Here is a 23,640-nt window from a genome sequence, read left to right on the forward strand (position 1 = left end):
AGTACCATCACCTTCAATCTACCTCCCACTCTTTTGCACACAGAACCCTCAACTCATGCCAAACTGCATTAGTCATGCTCAACCAGAGTTTATGCTTATTTACTGCAATCTGGAAATGTGATACCCTGTCACCAATCTGAATCTTTTTAGTTAAAATACTGCATATCTGGGAAAGCCCCTTCAGACACCATTTGACCTAGAAAGTTATTATTTCCTAATGTTTACTATTTTTTATTATTGAAAATAAGTTTTAATAGAGTTCATTATTTTTAAGACTTTATTTTTAGAAGATGCAGGTTCACAGCAAAACTGAGAAGATAATATACTCTCTGCCTCCACATACATAAAATCTCCTTTACTATCAATATCCTACATAAAAGTGGTGTATTTGTTACAACTGATGAATCTACACAGACACATCATTATCACCCAAAGTCCATAGTTTACGTCAGAGTTCACTCGTGTTGCACATTCTATGAGTTTTAATAAATGTATAATGACATGTTTCCACCACTATAGTATCACAGAATAGTTTCACTGCCCTAAAAATCCTCTGTGCTCTGCCTATTCATCCCTCCCTCCCCTAGTCCCTGGCAACCACTGTTTCCACAGTTTAGCCTTTTCTAGAATGTTATATAGTTGGAATCATACAGTATGTAGCCTTTTCAGACTGGTTTCTTTCACATAGAAATATGCACTTAAGGGTGTTCTGTATCTTTTCATGAAGTGAAAGCTCATTTCTTTTTTGTGCTGGATAGTATTCCACTGTCTAGATGTACCAAAGTTTATTTATCCATTCACTTACTGAAGGATGTTTTGATTGCTTCCAAGTTTTGGCAATTATGAATATAACTGCTGTAAATATGGTAAGAATATTTTAGTTTTGTAAGAAACTGCCAAACTGCCTAACAAAGTGACTGTACCACTTTGCATTCTCACCAGCAATAAATGAGTTTCTGTTGCTCCACATCCTTGTCAGCATTTGGCATTGTCAGTGTTCCAGATTTTAGCCATTCTAACAGGTAGGTAGTGGTAACTTATTTTAATTTGCAACTCTCTAATGACATAATGTTGAACATCTTTTTATATGCTTATTTGCACCTGTGTATCTTCTTTGGTGAGATGTCAGTTCAACTCTTTTTTTGCTTGTTTTCTGAGTTGTTTTCTTATTATTGAGTTTTAAGAGCTTTCTGTATATTTTGGATAATAATTCTTTATCAGATGTGTCTTTTACAAATGTTTTCTCCCAGTCTGTGGCCTGTCTTCTCATTCTCTTGACACTGTCTTTCACAGAGCATAAGTTTTTAATTTTAATGAACTCCAGCTTATCAATTCTTTCTTTAGATCATGCCCCTTTGGTGTTGCATTTAAAAAGTCATTGCGGGGATTCCCTGGTGGCGCAGTGGTTGAGAATCTGCCTGCCAATGCAGGAGACACGGGTTCGAGCCCTGGTCTGGGAAGATCCCACATGCCGCGGAGCGGCTGGGCCCGTGAGCCACAATTACTGAGCTTGCGCATCTGGAGCCTGTGCTCCGCAACAAGAGAGGCCGCGATAGTGAGAGGCCCGCGCACCGCTATGAAGAGTGGCGCCCGCTTGCCACAACTGGAGAAAGCCCTCGCACAGAAACGAAGACCCAACACAGCCATAAATAAATTAAAAAAAAAAAAAAAAAAAAGTCATTGCCTATAATCAATTCACTCTGCTGCACACCTGAAACACAATATTGTAAATCAACTATACTTCAATTAAAAAAAAAAAGTCATGGGAAATTCCCTGGCAGTCTGATGGTTAGGACTCCATGCTTTCACTGCCGAGGGCTCCGGTTTGATGAGCTGTGAGGCACAACCAAAAAAAGTCATGGCCGTACCCAAGATCATCTAGGTTTTTGCCTATGTTATCTTCTAGGAGTTTTACAGTTTTGCATTTTATGTTTAGATTTATAATCCATTTTGAGTTAATATTTGTGAAGGATGTAAGACCTGTGTGTAGATTCATTTTTTTACATGTACATGTCTACTTGATCCGGCAGCATTTGTTGAAAAGAGTATCTTTTCTCCAGTGTACTGTCTTTGCTTCTTTGTCAAAGATCAGTTGACTATATTTGTGTCAGTCCATTTCTGGGCTCTCTCTTCTGTTCCAATTATCTATTTGTTTATTCTTTCACCATTACAACAATATCTTGGTTACTTTATAGGAAGTCTTGAAGTCAGAGAGTGTCCATTCTCCAACTTTGTTCTTCTCCATTGTTGAATTGGCTACTCTGGGTCTTTTGCCTTTCTGTATATAATTTAGAATCAGTTTGTTGATTTCCACACAATAACTTGCTGGGATTTTGATTGGGACTGTGTTCAATCTGCACGTCAAGCTGGGAAGAACTAATACCTTGAAAATACTGAGTCTTCCTATCCATGAACATGAAATATCTCTTCACTTACTTAGTTCTTCTCAGATTCTTTTCATCAGAATTTTGTTGTTTTCCTCATATAGATCTTGTTCACACTTGGATAGCTCTACACTTAAGTACTTTATTTTGGGGGGATAAAAACATAAATGGTAATGTGTTTTTAATTTCAAATTCAACGTGTTCATGCTGGTTTATAGGAAAGCGTTTAATTTTTGTAAATCAATCTTGTATCCTGCAACCTTGTTATAGTTGCTTATTAGTTCCAGGATTTTTTTTGTTGTTGATTCTTTCAAATTTTGCCATCTGCAAAAAAAAAGACGGTTTTATTTCCTCCTTCCCAACCTGATATTTTTTAATTCCTTTAACTGTCTTATTGCACTAGCTAGGACGCCCAGTACGATGTTGAAAAGCAGTGGATTTTCCTTTGCCTCACTTCTGATCTGAGCAGAAAACTTCTAATTTCTCATCATTAAGTATGATATTAGCTGAAGATTTTTTGTAAATAGTCTTTATCAAGTAGAGAGAGATCCCCTCCTTTCTTCCTAGTTCCCTGAGAGTTTAATCACAAATAGGTGTTGGATTTTAACAAATGGTTTTTCTGTATCTATTGATATGAACATGTGACTTTTCTTCTTTTTTTTTTTTTGAAAAAGGGCTGGGGCCCAAATCATTCCTGAGCCCTTTATTTTTTTTTTAATTATGTATTTATTTATTTATTTATTTATTTATTTATGGCTGTGTTGGGTCTTCGTTTCTGTGCGAGGGCTTTCTCTAGTTGCAGCAAGCGGAGGCCACTCTTCATCGCGGTGCACGGGCCTCTCACTATTGCGGCCTCTCTTGTTGCGGAGCACAGGCTCCAGACGCGCAGGCTCAGTAATTGTGGCTCACAGACCCAGCTGCTCCGCGGCATGCGGGATCTTCCCAGACTAGGGCTCGAATCCGTGTCCCCTGCATTGGCAGGCAGACTCTCAACCACTGCGCCACCAGAGAAGCCCCTGACTTTTCTTCTTAGCCTGTTGATATAATGGGTTATATTAATTGATTTTTGAATGTTGAACCAGCCTTGCATGTCTGGGAAAAATTTCATTTGGTCATAGCGTATGTTATTCTTCTTACACATTGTTGGATTTGATTTGCTAATATTTTGTTGATGATTTTTGCATCTATGTTCATGAGAGATAATGGTCTATGATTTTCTTTCCTTGTACTGTCTGTCTGGTTTTGGCGTTAGGGTAATGCTGGCCTCACAGAATGAGTCAGAAAGTATTCTTTCTGCTTCACTCTTCTGGAAGAGATTCCAGAGTAGTGGTAAAATTTCTTTCTTAAATGTCCGGTAGAATTCACCTGTGAACTCATCTGAGCCTGGCACTTTCTGTTTTGTAAGGTTATTAATTGTTGGTTCAATTTCTTTAATAGATATGACCTATACAGATTATTTCTTCTTGGGTGAGCTCTGGCAGAGTGCACCTTTCAAGAAATTGGTCCAGGGGGCTTCCCTGGTGGCGCAGTGGTTGAGAATCCGCCTGCCAATGCGGGGGACATGGGTTCGAGCCCTGGTCTGGGAGAATCCCACATGCCGCGGAGCAACTGGGCCTGTGAGCCACAACTACTGAGCTTGCGTGTCTGGAGCCTGTGCTCCGCAACAAGAGAGGCCGCGATAGTGAGAGGCCCACGCACCGCGATGAAGAGTGGCCCCCGCTTGGCACAACTAGAGAAATCCCTCGCACAGAAACGAAGACCCAACACAGCCAAAAATAAATAAATAAATTAATTAAAAAAAAAAATTGGTCCATTACACCTAAGTTATCAAATTTATGGGCATTGCATCTGTTTGTTACCAACATGACTTGCTCATAATATTCCTTTATTATCCGTTGAATGTGCATGGGATCTGTAGTGATGTTCTCTCTTTCATTTCTGATTTTAGTCATTTGTATCTTCTCCTTTTTTTTCTTAGCCTGGCCAGAGGTTACTGACTTAGATCAATCTTTTCAAAACACCAGTTTTAGGTTTTATTGATTTTCTCTATTGATTTTCTATTTGCAATTTCACTGCCTTCTGCTCTAATCTATATTTTTCTTCTGATTTAATTTGCTCTTATTTTTCTAGTTTCCTAAAGTGGAAGCTTAGATTATAGATTTTAGGTTTTTCTTTTTTTCTAACATGTATTCAATGCTATAAATTCCCCTCTGAGCGCTGCTTTAGCTGCATTTCACAATTCTGATAGGTGTTATTCTCATTTTCATTTAGTTCAAAGTATTTTTAGATTTCTCTTGAGATTTCTTCTTTGATCCATATGTTATTCAGAAGTGTGGGGATTTTTCCACTATCTTTCTGTTGTTGCTTTCTAGTTTAATTCCATTGTGGTGTGAGAGGATACACTGTATAACTTCTATTCTTTTAAGTTTGTTAAGGTGTTTTATGGCCCAGAATCTGGTTTACCTTGGTGAAAAGTTTCATGTGAGCTTCAGAAGAATGTCTATTCTGCTGCTGTTGGATGAAGTAGTCTGCAGATGTCAATTATATCCAGCATAATGATGGTGTTGTTGAGCTCAACTATGTCCTTATGGTTTTCTGCCTGCTGGGTCTGTCCATTTCTGATAACGAAGTGTTGAAGTCTCCAACTAAAACAGTGGAGATTTTGTCTATTTCTCCTTTCAGTTCTATCAGTTTTGCCTCACAGAGTTTGATATCCTGTTGTTAGGCACATATACATTAAGAATTCTTATGTCTTCCTGGAGTACTAACCCCTTTACCATTATATACTATCCCTCTTTATCCCTGATAATTTTCTTTGGTCTGAAGTCTGCTCTGACTGAATATAGCTACTTCTCCTTTCTTTGGATTAGTGTTAGCACAGTACATCTTTCTCCATCCCTTTATTCTTAATGTATATGTACATTTATATTAGAATTTTCTTGAAAACAACGTAGAGTTGGGTCTTGTTTTGTGATCCATTCTGACAATCTCTTTCATTTGTACATTTAGACTACTGAGGTTTAAAAGTGGTTATTGATATAGCGGGATTAATATCTACCATATTTGTTACTGTTTTCTATTTGTTGCTCTTGTTCTTTGTTCTGATTTTTCTCTTCTACTCTTTTTCTGCCTTTTAGGTTTTAATTGAACATTTTACATGATTCCATTTTCTCTCCTTTCTTAGCATAACAATTAGTTTTTTTTTCTTTTAATGAGGTTGTCAGTTTGCAATGTACATTTACAACTAATCCAAGTGAAATCATAAATGACACTACCCACTTCATGGATAGTGCAGGTATCATATAATAGCAAAATACTCCTAATCTCTCCCTCCTGTCCCTTGTATCACTGCTGTCATTCATTTCACTTATTCATATACACACACACACACACACACACACATATGTATATATATGTATGTATACACACAGAGATACACACAAACACATATAATTGAACACAAGCATACATAATTGATTACACTGTTGCTGTTACTATTTTGAACAAATTGTTATATTAGATCAATTAAGAATAAGAAAAATAGGGACTTCCCTGGTGGTCCAGTGGTTAAGACTCCACACTCCCAGTGCAGGGGGCCTGGGTTCCATCCCTGGTCAGGAAACTAGATCCTGCATGATGCAACTAAAGATCCCGCATGATGCAATGAAAATCTTGCAGGCGGCAACGAAGATCCCATGTGCCGCAACTAAGACCCAGCGCAGCCATATTAAATAAATAAATAAATAAACAAACAAACAAATAAATAAATAACATATTTTTAAACAAGAGTAAGAAACTTTTAAAAGGATAAGACTTTTAATCCTACCTTCACTTACTCATTCTCCAATGTGTTTTCTTTCTTTGTATAGATCTGAGTTTGTGACCTGCAGTTTTCCTTCTCTCTGAAGAACTTTCACATTTCGTGCAAGGGAAGACTACTGGCAACAAATTCCCTTAATTTTGGTTTGTCTGAGAAATTATTTCTTCTCAACTTTTGAAGGATAACTTTGCAAAGTACCAAATCCTAGGCTGGGAGGTTTTTTTTTTTCCCCTCAGTATTTTAAATATTTCACTTCACTCTCTGCTTCCTTACATGATTGCTGAGGAGAAGTCATATATAACTTTTATTTTTGTTTCTCTATCAGTAAACTGTTTCTCTCCTCTGACTTCTTTCAAGATTTTTTCTTTATCGTCGATTTTCTGCATTACGAATATGATTCACCTATGTGTAGTTTTTTGGGCATTTATTTTCCTTGGTGTTCTCTTAGCTTCCTAGGTCTGTGGTTTGGTGTCTGATGTTAATTTAGGAAAATTTTCAGTCATTATTACTTTAAATATTTCTTCTGTTCCTTTCTTTCTTCTCCTTCTAGTATTCCAATTATGCATATGTTACATCTTTTGTAGTTGTCCCACAGTTCTTGGGTAGTCTTTTCCATTTCTTTTCCCAGTCTTTTTTCTCTTTGCTTTTTAGTTTTGAAAGTTTCTACTGACATATCCTCAAGCTCAGAAATTCTTTTCTCAGCTGGGTCCAGTCTACTAATGAGCCCATCAAAGGCATTCTTCAATTCTATTACAGTTTTTGATCTCTGCCTTTTTTGTTTTGTTTTGTTTTGTTTTCTTAGAATTTCTACCTTTCTGCTTACATTATCCATCTGTTCTTGCATGTTGTCTACTTTTTCCATTAAAATCTTTAGCATATTAACCACAGATTTTTAAAATCCCTGGTCTGATAATTCTAACACTCCTATCATGTCTGACTCTGGTTCTGATGCTTGTTCAGTCTGACTCTGTTTCTGATGCTTGTTCAGTCTCTTCAAACTGTGTTTTTCGTCTTTTCCTTTTCTGTTGAAAGGTGTACATGAATATACTGTGTAAAAGGAACTGCAGAAAAGAGCCTTTTAGGTGTAGGGGGAGGGGAAGCATTCTGCAGTCCTATGATTAGGCCTCAGTCTTTTGGTGAGCTTGTGCCCCTGGACTATGAACTTCATCAATGCTTCTCAGTTTTCTTCCCCATTTATGGGACAGGATGGCTAAGGGGACTGGAGCTGGGCATTTCCCTTCCTCTAGGTCAGTTAGGCTCTGATAAACCCACAGCAGGTAAGGCTCGGGTAAAATAATTTCTCCTGAGGGCAGGCCTTAAGAAAAACACAATATTCTGGGTAATTTCAAAACAGTTACTTTCCCCTTTCCCTGCCAGAAGAATTAGGGGATTTTTTCCCTCCAATATTCACTGGGAAAACCTGGTAGAGATTCTTGAGGTAAAACTCATGAAAGTGTGGGGACACTCCTGGAGTCTTCATCTCTCAGGCTTGTCTACACTGAGCCTCCAGCAATTTGTCAATTACAGTTCTGGTTTTTCTACCCCAGTACTGGTTCCCACAGGTTTCCACTGGTGGTTTCTGCTCTGGTAAATTTTAATTCTCTGCATAATTTTCAGTGCACATTAAGCTGCATATTCTTCTGCCTTGGGTATTCCACATGTTTAACACCTTTCTCGTTTTATGACCTGGAATCTTTGACTCCATCCTGAAGATGCCACCAGGTCAAGAGATCACTGAAATATCTGACATGGAAAAACCTTAAGGAATCTTTACTAAGAGAGTTCTTACAAGACAAGTTAACAGTTGAGGAAGGATTACCACATAAGGTTTCACAATATAGTCGTATCTTTTAATAGCAAGAAGAAGGGGCTTCCCTGGTGGCGCAGTGGTTGAGAATCCACATGCCAATTCAGGGGACATGGGTTCGAGCCCTGGTCCGGGAAGATCCCACATGCCGTGGAGCAACTAAGCCTGTGTGCCACAAATACTAAGCCTGTGTTCTAGAGCCCACAAGCCACAACTACTGAACCCAGGTGCCACAACTACTGATGCCCACGCGCCTAGAGCCCATGTTCCGCAACAAGAGAAGCCACTGCAATAAGAAGCCACGCACCACAACAAATAGTAGTCCCTGCTCACCACAACTAGAGAAAGCCCGTGTGCAGCAATGAAGACCCAATGCAGCCAAAAATAAATAAATTTATATATAAAAAGAAAAGAAACAAGAAGAAGAAGAAGCAGTAGCAGCTGTAGCATCTAACACCTATTCATTGCTTACCATGCCAGGTGCTGTTCTAAAAGCTTTTTACATGCATTAACTCCTCAAATTCCCTCAAAACCCTATGAGGTGAGTACTGTTTTCCTTATTTTATAGGTGAAGAAACTGAGTCATTGAAAGATAAAATAATTTCCTAAAGGTCACACTGCTACTGCATTGTTGAACTAGAAGTCAAACCCAGATGGTATGACTTCAAGGTTCATAGTGTTACTCTACTGTCCTTCTTTAATAAAGAAGAATATTTAAGAATTTAACTGTAAGTGAGCCAAGTAAATTATGGTTTGTTCATTCTTAGTAAGCAGCCCAGATTTTGTTTTTGAGATGGCTGTCTAATATATTTTATTTTTTGATCACTATTTATATACCTTGCCCCAACACAGCAGAAAGAATTATCAATCCATAGAGACAAAAAGTACATTCGTGGTCACCAGGGGCTCTATGAATGAGGAGTGACCACTTAATGGGTATGGAGTTTCCTTTTGGGGTAATAAAAATGTGTTGGAACTAAACAGATGATGACTGCACAATTCTGTGAATGCACTAAATGCCAATGAATTGTACGCTTTAAGTGGTTAACTTGTTATGTGAATTTTATCTCAACTGAAAAAGAAAGAACAATCTACAACATTTTGGTTAATAGTAGGGGGAAGGTTCTAAAATATTAGTGAGTAGGAAAAAAGTAGGTTACAAAATTATATGTAGCACAATACCAAATTTGAAAAACAAAATTTTTTATGCTTTTAATATTTGGATACATACACTAACAGTGTCTATATCTGTATTTCAGAATAAATGTTTTTTCTTTATATTTTCTGTATCTTCTAGGTCATATATTTCTTTTATTATGAGGACAAATACATTTTTTAAAGAATTTAATCACAAATAAGTTTAGTGATGTAATTGATTTAAAAGTCCTCAAATAATAAAACAGTTGAACTAAATTCAAATGTATCAATACCTATAGTAAATGTGAATAGTCTCAACACACCAATTAGAAGAGATTGTCAGAAAGGAAAAAAAAATAGCCTAACTATATGCTGTCTATAAGAAACTCCAAAAATAATAATATAGGTAGGCTGAAAGTAAAAGGCTAGGAAAAGATACAGCATGCAAACACTAATCAAAGAAAGCCAGAGTGGCTATATTAATATCAGACTTCAGAATGAAGAAAATTACCAGCGACAATGAGGGACATTACACAATAATAAATGGGTCACGCACCTTGAAGACATAATCTTAAATGTGTATGCACTTAACGACAAAGCTTCAAAATACATGAACCCAAAACTGACAGAACTGAAAGGAGAAACAGACAAGTCCAAAACTGAAGTTGGAGACTTCAACACTCTTTTCTCAGTAATAGATAGAACTAGTTGATCCCCCCAATAAAAATCTATAAAGATATAGAGAAATTGAACAACAGCATCAACCAACTACATCTAACTGACATTTATACAACACTCCACCCAACAATAGCAAAATACACATCCTTTCGAGGTACACATGAAATACTCACCAAGATAGACAATATTTCTTGGGTGTATCTCCTGGGTCATAAACACCTTAACAAATTTAAAAGAATTGAAATCATGCAAAGTATGCTCTCTTAACATAATAGAATTAAACTAGAAATGATCAAACAAGATAACAGAAAAATTACCAAACATTTGGAAACTTAACTACATACTTCAATATAATCCATGGGTCAAACAGGAAGTCTCAAGGGAAATTAGGAAATAATTTGAACTGAATGAAAATGAAAATACAGTATTTCAAAATTTATGGTAGGCAGCTAAAAGCAGCACTCTGAGGGAAATTTACAATTGTTATAGACTAAACATTTGTATCCTCCCACCAACAAATTTTTATTTTGAAACTTAATCCCCAATGTGAGTGTATTGCGAAGTTGGGCCTCTGAGAGGTGATTAGGTCCTGAGGGTAGAGCCCTCATGAATGGCATTAGCATCCTTATTAAAAAACATCCCAGAAAGGATACAGCAAGAAGGCCACCTTATGAAGTAGGAGACTAGCCCTCAACAGACACTGAATCTGCCAGCATCTCTATTTTAGACTTCCCAGCCTCCAGAAATGTAAGAAATACATTTCTGTTGTTTACAAGCCACCCAGTCTATAGTAGTTTATTACAGCAGCCCAAACAGACTAAGAGAATAATACTAAATACCTACATTATAAAAGAAAGGTCTCAAATCAATGACCCCAAGCTTCCATCTTAAGACACTAGAAAAAGAAAAAAATAAACTCAAGTCAAGCAGAAGGAGGGAAATAATAAAAGTAAGAGCAGAAATCCAGGGACTTCCCTGGTGGCGCAGTGGTTAAGAATCCGCCTGCCAATTCAGCGACACAGGTTCAAGCCCTGGTCTAGGAAGATCCCACATGCCGCAGAGTAACTAAGCCTGTGCGCCACAACTATTGAGCCTGTGCTCTAGAGCCCGTGCTCTGAAACAAGAGAAGCCACCACAATGAGAAGCCTGCACACCGCAACAAAGAGTAGCCCCGCTCACCGCAACTAGAGAAAGCCTGCGCACAGCAATGAAGACCCAACGCAGCCAACAACAACAAAAAAAAAGTAAAAAGAGCAGAAATCCACGTAACTGAAAACAGAGAAACAGAGGAAAATCAATGAAACCAATGAAACCAAAAGCTGGTTTCCTTAAAATTAAGAAATCTATCAAGATTATTAAAGAAAAAAAGAGAGGAGACACAAAATATCAAGAATAAGAGAGGGTTATCACTACAGACACAGAAAGCATTAGAATGATAATAAAGGATAGTACAAACAATTCTACACACATAAATTCAATGATTTAGTGAAAAGGACCAACTCCTTGAGATTACGCAAAGTCATCCAAGATGAAAGATAACCTGAACAGATCTATAACTATAAAAATAAACTGAAGGGCTTCCCTAGTGGCGCAGTGGTGAAGAATCCGCCTGCCAATGCAGGGGACATGGGTTCGAGCCCTGGTCCAGGAAGATCCCACATGCCGCAGAGCAACTAAGCCCGTGCACCACAACTACTGAGCCTGGGCTCTTGAGCCCACAAGCCACAACTACTGAGCCCGTGCACCGAGAGCCCATGCTTCGCAACAAGAGAAGCTACCACAATGAGACGCCCACGTACCGCAACGAAGAGTAGTCCCCACTCGCCACAACTAGAGAAAGCTCACGTGCAGCAACGAAGACCCAACGCAGCCAAAAATAATTAAAAAAAAAAAAAAAAAGAACCCTCCAGGCCCAGAAGGTTTCACTAGCAAATTCTTTAGAAGAAGATGGCCACCAATTCTACACAATTTGTTATAGAAAACAAAAAAAGTTGGTACAACATACCAGAGTTTATAGAGCTGCAGGCCACTAGCCACATGTAGCTACTGAGTGCTTGAAATGGAACTACAGCCACACGTTGAAATGATACTATTTGGGCTATACCAAGTTAAATAAAATGTATTATTAAATGCTCTCTAAAGTCTTAGTAAGACTTAGGTCAGATAAAGTCTGCTTTCCTATTCACTTCTGATTTCTAAAATACAAAAGACAATTGTAGGGCTTCCCTGGTGGCGCAGTGGTTGAGAATCTGCCTGCTAATGCAGGAGACACGGGTTCGAGCCCTGGTCTGGGAGGATCCCACATGCCGCGGAGCGGCTGGGCCCGTGAGCCACAGCTGCTGAGCCTGCGCGTCTGGAGCCTGTGCCCCGCGGCGGGAGGGGCCGCGATGGTGAAAGGCCCGCGCACCGCGATGAAGAGCGGTCCCCGCACCGCGATGAAGAGTGGCCCCCACTTGCCGCAACTAGAGAAAGCCCTCGCACGAACCGAAGACCCAGCACAGCCAAAAATAAATAAATAAATAAATAAATAAAATAATTAAAAAAAAAAAAAAAGACAATTGTAAAACTAAAAAAGGAAAAAATGACTTTGAAGTGGCTACTAAGCCAAAGCCTGACCCACTGTAGAATTCAATTACTTTTAAGACCATCTAAAAACAAAGTACAAGCAAAACTCTTAGAAATCATAAGAGGAAACTGGAAGGACACTGATCACTACCAAGTAAAATCCAGAGGCTCAAAGCATTCCTACCTGGAGCCAAATGTCTGACATTGACATTCTCTATGTAAAGAAAGGAAACCATAAGCTCTTTAAATTTAAAAGGAGAAAAATTAAGAGGGTTTTTTTTTTTAAACTTTTTTTTTTCTTAATTTTTATTTATTTATTTATTTTTAGTTTATGGCTATGTTGGGTCTTCGTTTCTGTGCGAGGGCTTTCACTAGTTGTGGCAAGTGGGGGCCACTCTTCATCGCTGTGCGCGGGCCTCTCACTATCGCGGCCTCTCTTGTTGCGGAGCACAGGCTCCAGACACGCAGGCTCAGTAATTGTGGCTCACGGGCCCAGCCGCTCCGCGGCATGTGGGATCCTCCCAGACCAGGGCTCGAACCCGTGTTCCCTGCATTAGCAGGCAGATTCTCAACCACTGCGCCACCAGGGAAGCCCAAGAGGGTTTTTTAAAAAGGGATTTTTTTTTCAAGATAAAGATTACAGAATGAACTAATTTCTAATGATAAATATCTTTGCCATTCCAAGGAAAAACTCATTAGAGCACTGTGTGGCTAATGTCAAAGCATCATTACAGGAAGAGAATGGAATTTGCTTTTCAGTAAAAAGATACCCTCTTCAAAGATTCCTACAGTTAACTGCAAGACTAATACGAGGTTTTTAAAAATAAAATAACAGCTACATTTCGAGCAATAATTAAGGAATATAAACTGCATCATAAAAATTAAGATATCAGATAAAGCTTAAAAGCCCTATACTTCAATTACTTTAGACACTAATCACCATTCTGTTAAGAAAAATAACCACATATTTTTCAGTAGTTATATAGCCCCCACACCCACAGTTTTGCTTTCTGTGGTTTCAGTTACCCAAGGCCAACCTCAATCTGAAAATACTAAATGGAAAATTCCAGAAATACACAATTCGTAAGTTTTAAGCTGCACACCATTCTAAGTGGCATGATGAAATCTCATGCCTTCCCGCTCCATCCCACCCAGAACCCCCAACCACTGACATCATCTGCTCCTGACATCCAACCATCCACATTGTCATGGCTTGATGATCCAGGATCACCCAAAGCAAATGATCCTCCTTGTAGGTATTTTATCATCTCACATCATCACAAGAAGGTTGAATACAAACAATAAAATATTTTGAGAGAGAGAGACAGAAGGAGAGAGGGAGGGAGAGAGACCACATTCACATAACTCTTATTATAGCATATTGTTATAACTGTTCTATTTTATTATTAGTTATTGTTAATCTCTTATTGTGCCTAATTTATAAATTAAACTTTATCATAGGTATGTATGTACAGGAAAAACCACAGTATATATGGGGTTCACTATCCGTGGTTTCAGGCATCCACTGGGGGTCTTGGAATGTTCCCCCAAGGACAAGGGGGGGACTACTGTAATGATAAATTAGATATTCATCATGATTTGAATAGGAAGCAATTATGCTTGCTTCCTGATTTATAAGAGACATGCTGTGGTCTGATTCAGTGGCAAGGGTACACAACGGCACTTATTAAAAATTCCCATCACATAACAATTCAGTAAAACTTTAAGAATTACTCATCTGAAACAATTTCAGCATATATGTAAACATTTTTGTGACGGGGAAATGGACATATCTCCTCCATTGTAAGTCTTACTTTTCACCTCATTTTTAATATTTCTGAAATCAAAATGTATCATATGATCAAATATGTTCATTTAATATGATAATGCTCTTCCCTTCTCCTCACAAGAAAAGTAGTCATTAAACCAATGATGCATATTAAAATTACTGTCACATAAGAATCAAAGAAGCGCAGGAAGTTTTATGTGTTTATGTTTTACTATGATAGGGATATACTCTCTACGTAATGAAACACTTTTTAACTAGATTCTATCTAAGCTATAGCCCTTACCAATGCATACACACAAAAAAGTTAAGAATTATATATATATACATTTTTCTTGGATGTGGGCAAATCTCACTTTAATTCCAAATGGCTTCATTTACAGCACATTCAATAATGAACAAACAGGAGAGGTGTGACTTTTGAACATATGAATATATAAAAGTCCCTTGAAATTCAGGTAGTCAAGATAAGGGCATTTCACAAGGAAAGCACCCCCGCCACCTCCCATTTTTCTGAAGACTGTTTTACACTCATTTTAAAAGATGATGAGACATACTCAGAAGTTCAAAGTAGTAGGATGTGCCTTGCAGGGAGAGAAGAAAACCTTTTTTCAGGTTGTTGGATAAATACATATCAGCAATTCCACTTGACAAAGGCTGATGGATGTCCTCCCTGAGTCAGGCTAGGGCAGAACACTTAGTGAAAGGGGGGCTCTGAGCAGGGATGGGAAACTGGGAGAAAGGGAGAACCTGATACCACACAGTACCAACCAGTTCCCCTCTAACACGCCATGCCGTGACCCGAGACATGGGTGTACAAGAGCAGCCACCGGGGTGGCGACTGACTGCCCTCACTGCCAAGAATCGACAAAGGGTTTCAATTTGGCCCATGGACAAAATCCTTGACCAGCAAACTCAAATTATCACTGAATTTAAATCATAAAGGATCTAAGGAAATTCTTGTTTTACGTATATGTATATATGGACTCCTTACACGATTAACATTCCTCTTCTAAGGTTTGTTCTATAAACTGGAATGGCCTAAGCATCATATAATTTTGATTTTATTTCACGTGTTCAAAAGAGAAAGGAGGGAACGGAGAGAAAAGTGTCATAAATTCTTCAACTCGGGGGCTCAGCATGTACAACAGCCTCCTCGGACAAAAGGTTCATCCGCATTGTTGGGTAGTTTCAATGCTGAGCGAAGACTAGGGGAGCCCATCGCACCCCCCACAGAAAGAAGTCTACAGTTACTCTATCATGGTGCTCTAGCTAAAGCATAGGTTTCAAACTACAGAGAGTTTCAACTTAACATCTAAAATTTTAAACTGTAGCATTTCAGCAACAAATAAGCTCAGAAGCTCATCTCAGAAGTAAAATTAAAGACCTACTGCCCTGATGTATGAAAGTCAAGCTGTCACTCTCAACTACACCCTACTTCCAGGCTTCGGCAGACACATAAGGTGGTGGTGGCTCCTTGGCGGCACCATTCACAGTGGCATCATCGTATGGGGGTGCATAGCACCGTAGTGTCATTGCTGGTAACAGAGGCCAGGACATCGGAGGAGTTCCTGCCACTGATGAATCGGTAGCAGTTCCAAACACAGCTAATCAAGTAACCCTTAAAAGTAAAGATAATGCTGATAAACAGAATAATAATAAAGACCAAACAAGGTAGGATTCACTGACATGATATCATCTTTGTAAGGAAAATCAGGAGGCAGCTGTCCTATGTATTCCTGGATGGAGTTTGGATAAACAAGCACAGTGACTGCAACCAAGCTGTTCAGGGCAAAATCAAAGATCTGGTAACAGAAGAATGGGATGATCCAGGCCGCATGTTGCTTGTATGCTCCATAAGTAGCCACTGCACAGATCAGGATCATGAGAAGAGAAATTGCAATAGCAATGCACATGCTGGCATCATCCATGAACTCAAAGTCACCTCCGAGTTCAAAACTTGAAAAGTGATAAGTGAAAAGTGATCTGGATCAGCCAGGGCGCTCAACAGAAGCAGCAGTACCACGGCATTCATGATCAGGTACCAGACGCCAAGCAGGATGGTGCCGGTGCAGACATGGCAGCACAGGCAGCAGCTGTTAGAGTAGAACCGCGTCCAGGGGGCCACCATCTTCATCACTCAGGCCGCCGGCGGAGCAGCGTGAGCGCGCGCCCAAGTTTGCGGGAGCTTCAGCCGCATTGGTCCGGGCCCAACGCATGGCTGCTGCCGGCTCCTCAGTCACTCCTGCTCGCGCGCATAGCCCCGCTCGCTGCCCGCTAGCCCTTGCTCCACGCCTCCCCAGAGAGCTCCGAGCAGCTGCCTCCAAGAATTATATTTTTTTAAAAAGCAATTATGCCGGGCTTCCCTGGTGGCACAGTGGTTAAAAATCCACCTGCTAATGCAGGGGACAAGGCTTTGAGCCCTGGTCCGGGAAGATCCCACATGCCGCAGAGCAACTAAGCCTGTGCGCCACAACTACTGAGCCTGCGTGACACAACTACTGAAGCCCACGTGCCTAGAGCCTGTGCTCCGCAACAAGGGAAGCCACTGCAATGAGAAGCCCACCCACCACAAGGAAAAGTAGCCCCCGCTTACCACAACGAGGGAAAGCCCGCATGCAACAACAAAGAGCCAACGCAGCCATAAATAAATAAATAAATTAAATAAATTTAAAAAAAAAGCAATTATGCCTAAGTATTTATTTTTTAAATGGTCAGTGGTTTTACAACTATTTATTTTCTTTCTAACAATAAGTATATGGATATTAATAAAGAATTAAATTTGGTTAAAAATTTTTAAGCAACTGTCGATCCTGAAAATCAGAATCCCTGGAGCCTAACATTCCAGATCAAAGACATTTCCATTATCAAAACGGCTCTGGCTACCATAAGAAAAAAGATGCTGCTTTGAAATTATATTTTTTAGATAACTAGTGGGAAGCAGCCACATAGCACAGGGAGATCAGCTCTGTGCTTTGTGACCACCTAGAGGGGTGGGATGGGGAGGGTGGGAGGGAGGGAGATGCAAGAGGGAAGAGAAATGGGAACATATTGTATATGTATAACTGATTCACTTTGTTATAAAGCAGAAGCTAACACACCATTGTAAGGCAATTATACTTCAATAAAGATGTTTAAAAAAAAAAAAAAAGAATAGTGATGGAGAATAGACACAAATATCCTGAATGAGAATAATAACGATGGGGTTGTTCTCTACCAGGTATCGAAACACATTGTAAAGCTACAATAATTAAAACAGGGTAGAAAGGATGTGGGAATTGATCATTAGATCAACAGAACCACAGAGAGGATGTGATAAATCCATAATTCATTATTGGATAAAAGCTATGTTTGTATTCAACAAATACCTGATGATTGGCTCTCCATTTGGAAAATATATAAGGTTATATTCCTACCTACACAAAAATAAACTCCAGGTGAAGTAAAAACAAACACCAAAACAATGAAAGTACCTGAATAAAATAGAAAAAAAATAGAAATTAAAAAAAAAAAAAAAGAAATTATATTTTTGCACTTCTACCAAACCCTTAAATATATATTTGGTCTACTGAGAAATAATACAACTAATTATAAAGGAAACAGTGTTAGCACGAACAGTTCACATTAAAACTACTCACATTACAATTTCCAAGTAGTTAAAACATCTGACGCTTCATACCTAGACATGCAAATATTTTATTTACTACACTTCAAAGATCTATCACTGTTTCACCTGATCTCTTGATTTCCATGCTTCACAGAGGTTCAGGACCCACATGACTGCATTTTAGAGATTAATCTGAACAGTAGAGCCACTTCACACTGCCTGTAACTCCTGAGGAACTACCTGGACACGACCACCAAACAAATGACCACTTGGTGTCAGTACAACCAGCTGGCCTGTACAAACCTGCAGGCTTCCTTCTCTGAAGCCAAAATAGCCCATCGCCTTTTAAACATAATGTACACCTTATAATGTAAAGATATTTAAGGATTTTGGATTTCATTTACATATTGAAATGTCCCTTCTAAAAACACTTCCCATACACTTCCCTTTGGCTAGCATTTCTTTTATCAAAAAATAAATCTTATCTTCAAGGGGTACTCCTATTTCTGATACTGGAGGGATCTAGAGATCAGAACTGAAACAGAGAGCATCTTTTTTTCTTGTTTTAAAGAGATAAAGAATATTTTTTAATTTCTTTTTTTACACAGCAGGTTCTTTTTAGTTATCCATTTTATACATATCAGTGTATACATATCAATCCCAATCACCCAATTCATCACACCCCCACCCGCACCCCCCCGGCCGCTTTCCCCGCTTGGTGTCCATACGTGTGTTCTCTACATCTGTGTCTCAATTTCTGCCCGGCAAACTGGTTCATCTGTACCATTTTTCTAGGTTCCATATAAATGCGTTAATATACGATATTTGTTTTTCTCTTTCTGACTTACTTCACTCTGTATGACAGTCTCTAGATCTATCCACGTCTCAACAAATGACCCAATTTCGTTCCTTTTTATGGCTGAGTAATATTCCATCACATATATGTGCCACATCTTCTTTATCCATTCATCTGTCAATGGGCATTTAGGTTGCTTCCATGACCTGGCTATTGTAAATAGTGCTGCAATGAACACTGGGGTGCATGTGTCTTTTTAAATTGTGGATTTCTCTGGGCATATGCCCAGTAGTGGGATTGCTGGATCATATGGTAATTCTATTTTTAGTTTTTTAAGGAACCTCCAAACTGTGCTCCATAGTGGCTGTATCAGTTTACATTCTCACCAACAGTGCAAGAGGGTTCCCTTTTCTCCACACCCTCTCCAGCATTTGTTGTTCGTAGATTTTCTGATGATGCCTATTCTAACTGGTGTGAGGTGATACCTCGCTGTAGTTTTGCTTTGCATTTCTCTAATAATTAGTGATGTCAAGCAGCTTTTCATGTGCTTCTTGGCCATCTGTGTGTCTTCTTTGGAGAAATGTCTATTTAGGTCTTCTGCCCATTTTTGGATTGGGTTGTTTGTTTTTTTAATATTGAGCTGCATGAGCTGTTTATATATTTTGGAGATTAATCCTTTGTCCGTTGATTCGTTTGCAAATATTTCCTCCCATTCTGAGGGTTGTCTTTTCGTCTTGTTTATGGTTTCCTTTGCTGTGCAAAAGCTTTGAAGTTTCATTAGGTCCCATTTGTTTATTTTTGTTTTTATTTCCATTACTGTAGGAGGTGGATCAAAAAAGATCTTGCTGTGATTTATGTCAAAGAGTGTTCTTCCTATGTTTTCCTCTAAGAGCTTTATAGTGTCCGGTCTTACATTTAGGTCTCTAATCCATTTTGAGTTTATTTTTGTGTATGGTGCTAGGGAATGTTCAATTTCATTCTTTTACATGTAGCTGTCCAGTTTTTCCAGCACCACTTATTGAAGAGATTGTCTTTTCTGCATTGTATATCCTTGCCCCCTTTGTCATAGATTAGTTGACCATAGGTGCGTGGGTTTATATCTGGGCTTTCTATCCTGTTGCATTGATCTATATTTCTGTTTTTGTGCCAGTACCATATTGTCTTGATTACTGTAGCTTTGTAGTATAGTCTGAAGTCAAGGAGTCTGATTCCTCCAGCTCTGTTTTTTTCCCTCAGGACTGCTTTGGCTATTCAGGGTCTTTTATGTCTCCATACAAATTTTAAGACTTTTTGTTCTAGTTCGGTAAAAAATGCCATCGGTAATTTGACAGGGATTGCATTGAATCTGTAGATTGCTTTGGGTAGTATAGTCATTTTCACAATATTGATCCTTCCAATCCAAGAACATGGTATATCTCTCCATCTGTTTGTATCATCTTTAATTTCTTTCATCAGTGTCTTATAGTTTTCTGCATACAGGTCTTTTGTCTCCCTAGGTAGGATTATTCCTAGGTATTTTATTCTTTTTGTTGCAATGGTAAATGGGAGTGTTTCCTTAATTTCTCTTTCAGATTTTTCATCATTAGTGTATAGGAATGCAAGAGATTTCTGTGCATTAATTTTGTATCCTGCAACTTTACCGAATTCATTGATTAGCTCTAGTAGTCTTCTGGTGGCATCTTTAGGATTCTCTATGTATACTATCATGTCATCTGCAAACAGTGACAAATTTACTTCTTCTTTTCCAATTTGTATTCCTTTTATTTCTTTTTCTTCTGATTGCCGAGGCTAGGACTTCCAAAAGTATGTTGAATAATAGCGGTAAGAGTGGACATCCTTGTCTTATTCCTGATCTTAGAGGAAATGCTTTCAGTTTTTCACCATTGAGAATGATGTTTGCTGTGGGTTTGTCGTATATGGCCTTTATTATGTTGAGGTAGGTTCCCTCTATGCCCACTTTCTGGAGAGTTTTTATCATAAATGGGTGTTGAATTTTGTCAAAAGCTTTTTGTGCATCTATTGAGATGATCATATGGTTTTTATTGTTCAATTTGTTAATATGGTACATCACATTGATTGATTTGCATATATTGAAGAATCCTTGCATCCCTGGGATAAATCCCACTTGATCATGGTGTATGATCGTTTTAATGTGTTCTTGGATTCTGTTTGCTAGTATTTTGTGAGGATTTTTGCATCTATATTCATCAGTGATATTGGTCTGCAATTTTCTTTTTTTGTAGTATCTTTGTCTGGTTTTGGTATCACGGTGATGGTGGCCTCACAGAATGAGTTTGGGAGTGTTCCTTCCTCTGCAATGTTTTGGAAGCGTTTGAGAAGGATGGGTGTTAGCTCTTCTCTAAATGTTTGATAGAATTCACCTGTGAAGCCATCTGGTCCTGGAGTTTTGTTTGTTGGAAGATTTTTAATCACAGTTCCAATTCCATTACTTGTGATTGGTCTGTTCATATTTTCTATTTCTTCCTGGTTCAGTCTTGGAAGGCTATACCTTTCTAAGAATTTGACCATTTCTTCCAAGTTGTCCATTTTATTGGCACAGAGTTGCTTGTAGTAGTCTCTTAGGATGCTTTGTATTTCTGCGGTGTCTGTTGTAACTTCTCCTTTTTCATTTCTAATTTTATTGATTTGAGTCCTCTCCCTCTTTTTCTTGATGAGTCTGGCTAAAGGTTTATCAATTTTGTTTATCTTCTCAAAGAACCAGCTTTTAGTTTTATTGATCTTTGCTACTGTTTTCTTTGTTTCTATTTCATTTATTTCTGCTCTGATCTTTATGATTTCTTTCCTTCTACCAACTTTGGGTTTTCTTTGTTCTTCTTTCTCTGGTTCCTTTACGTGTAAGGTTAGATTGTTTACTTGAGATTTTTCCTGTTCCTTGAGGTAGGCTTGTATTGCTATAAACTTCCCTCTTAGAACTGCTTTTGCATCCCATAGGTTTTGGATCGTCGTGTTCTCATTGCCATTTGTCTCTAGGTATATTTTGACTTCCTCTTTGATTTCTTCATTGATCTTTTGGTTATTTAGTAACGTACGGTTTAGCCTCCATGTGTTTGTGTTTTTTAGGTTTTTTCCCCCTGTAATTGATCGCTAATCTCATAGCGTTGTGATTGGAAAAGATGCCTGATATGATTTCAATTTTCTCAAATTTACCAAGGCTTGATTTGTGACCCAAGGTGTGATCTATCCTGGAGAATGTTCCGTGTGCACCTGAGAAGAAAGTGTAATCTGCTGTTTTTGGATGGAGTGTCCTATAAATATCAATTAAATCTATCTGGTCTATTATGTCATTTAAAGCTTGTGTTTCCTTATTAATTTTCTGTTTGGATGATCTGTCCATTGGTGTAAGTGAGGTGTTAAAGTCTCCCACTATTATTGTGTTACTGTCCATTTCGTCTTTTATAGCTGTTAGCCGTTGCCTTATGTATTGAGGTGCTCCTGTGTTGGGTCCATATATATTTATAATTGTTATATCTTCTTCTTGGATTGATGCCTTGATCATTATGTAGTGTCCTTCCTTGTCTCTTGTAACATTCTTTATTTTAATGTCTATTTTATCAGATATGAGTATTGCTACTCCAGCTGTCTTTTGATTTCCATTTGCATGGAACATCTTTTTCCATCCCCTCACTTTCAGTCTGTATGTGTCCCTAGGTCTGAAGTGGGTCTCTTGTAGACAGCATATATATGGGTCTTGTTTTTGTATCCATTCAGTGAGCCTGTGTCTTTTGGTTGGAGCATTTAATCCATTCACGTTTAAGGTAATTATCGACATGTATGTTCCTATGACCATTTTCTTAATTGTTTTGGGTTTGTTTTTGTAGGTCCTTTTCTTCTCTTGTATTTCCCACTTAGAGAAATTCCTTTAGCATTTGTTGTAGAGCTGGTTTGGTGGTGCTGAATTCTCTTAGCTTTTGCTTGTCTGTAAAGCTTTTGACATCTCCGTCAAATCTGAATGAGATCCTTGCCAGGAAGGGTAATCTTGGTTGTAGGTTCTTCCCTTTCATCACTTTAAATATGTCATGCCACTTCCTTCTGGCTTGTAGAGTTTCTGCTGAGAATTCATCTGTTTACCTCATGGGAGTTCCCTTGTATGTTATTTGTCGTTTTTCCCTTGCTGCTTTCAATAATTTTTCTTTGTCTTTAATTTTTGCCAATTTGATTTCTATGTGTCTCGGCGTGTTTCCCCTTGGGTTTATCCTGTATGGGACTTTCTGTGCTTCCTGGACTTGGATGGCTATTTTCTTTCCCATGTTAGGGAAGTTTTCGACTATAATCTCTTCAAATACTTTCTCTGGTCTTTCTCTCTTCTCCTTCTGGGACCCCTATAATGCAAATGTTGTTACGTTTAATGTTGTCCCAGAGGTCTCTTAGGCTGTCTTCATTTCTTTTCATTCTTTTTTCTTTATTCTGTTCCACAGCAGTGAATTCCACCATTCTGTCTTCCAGGTCATTTATCTGTTCTTCTGCCTCAGTTATTCTGCTATTGATTCCTTCTAGTGTAGTTTTCATTTCAGTTACTGCATTGTTCATTTCTGTTTATTTGTTCTTTAATTCTTCTAGGTCTTTGTTAAACATTTCTTGCATCTTCTCAATCTTTGCCTCCATTTTTTTTCCGAGGTCCTGGATCATCTTCACTATCATTATTCTGAATTCTTTTTCTGGAAGGTTGCCTATCTGCACTTCATTTAGTTGTTTTTCTGGGATTTTATCTTGTTCCTTCATCTGGTACATAGCCCTGTGCCTTTTCATCTTATCTATCTTTCTGTGAATGTGGTTTTTGTTCCACAGGCTGTTGCTAGATGATACACATGTCTAGGGGGCTAGAATGGCATCATGTTGGCTGACTGCTCCAGGAGCTCTAATCTGGCAAGAGCCTGCTTGTGGCTGCTGCTGCTGCTGGTTTTCCTTCCTTCCTTCCTCCCTCCTTTCCTTTTTCAGAGAGTATCTTATTGAGGATCTTCTAGAAGCAAATGAAGCAGGTTTTTTAAGTGCAACATAAAAGAGAGACATTCTAAAGGTGGGGTCAATAGGCAAAAGGGCAA

At 38.6% G+C, this 23,640-nt stretch overlaps 1 protein-coding gene and 1 pseudogene across 3 annotated transcripts in view; both read right to left on the bottom strand.

Moving 5' to 3' along the window:
- The window catches only part of ILRUN (inflammation and lipid regulator with UBA-like and NBR1-like domains), a 118,000-nt gene that overhangs the window by 38,861 nt on the left and 55,499 nt on the right, over nucleotides 1-23,640 (bottom strand). The gene's annotated exons all lie outside the window — the stretch shown is intronic.
- On the bottom strand, nucleotides 15,612-16,435 carry LOC103010889 (lysosomal-associated transmembrane protein 4B-like; annotated as a pseudogene).

This window comes from Balaenoptera acutorostrata, chromosome 10, assembly GCF_949987535.1.
Source record: "Balaenoptera acutorostrata chromosome 10, mBalAcu1.1, whole genome shotgun sequence".
Classification (NCBI taxonomy): Eukaryota; Metazoa; Chordata; class Mammalia; order Artiodactyla; family Balaenopteridae; genus Balaenoptera; species Balaenoptera acutorostrata.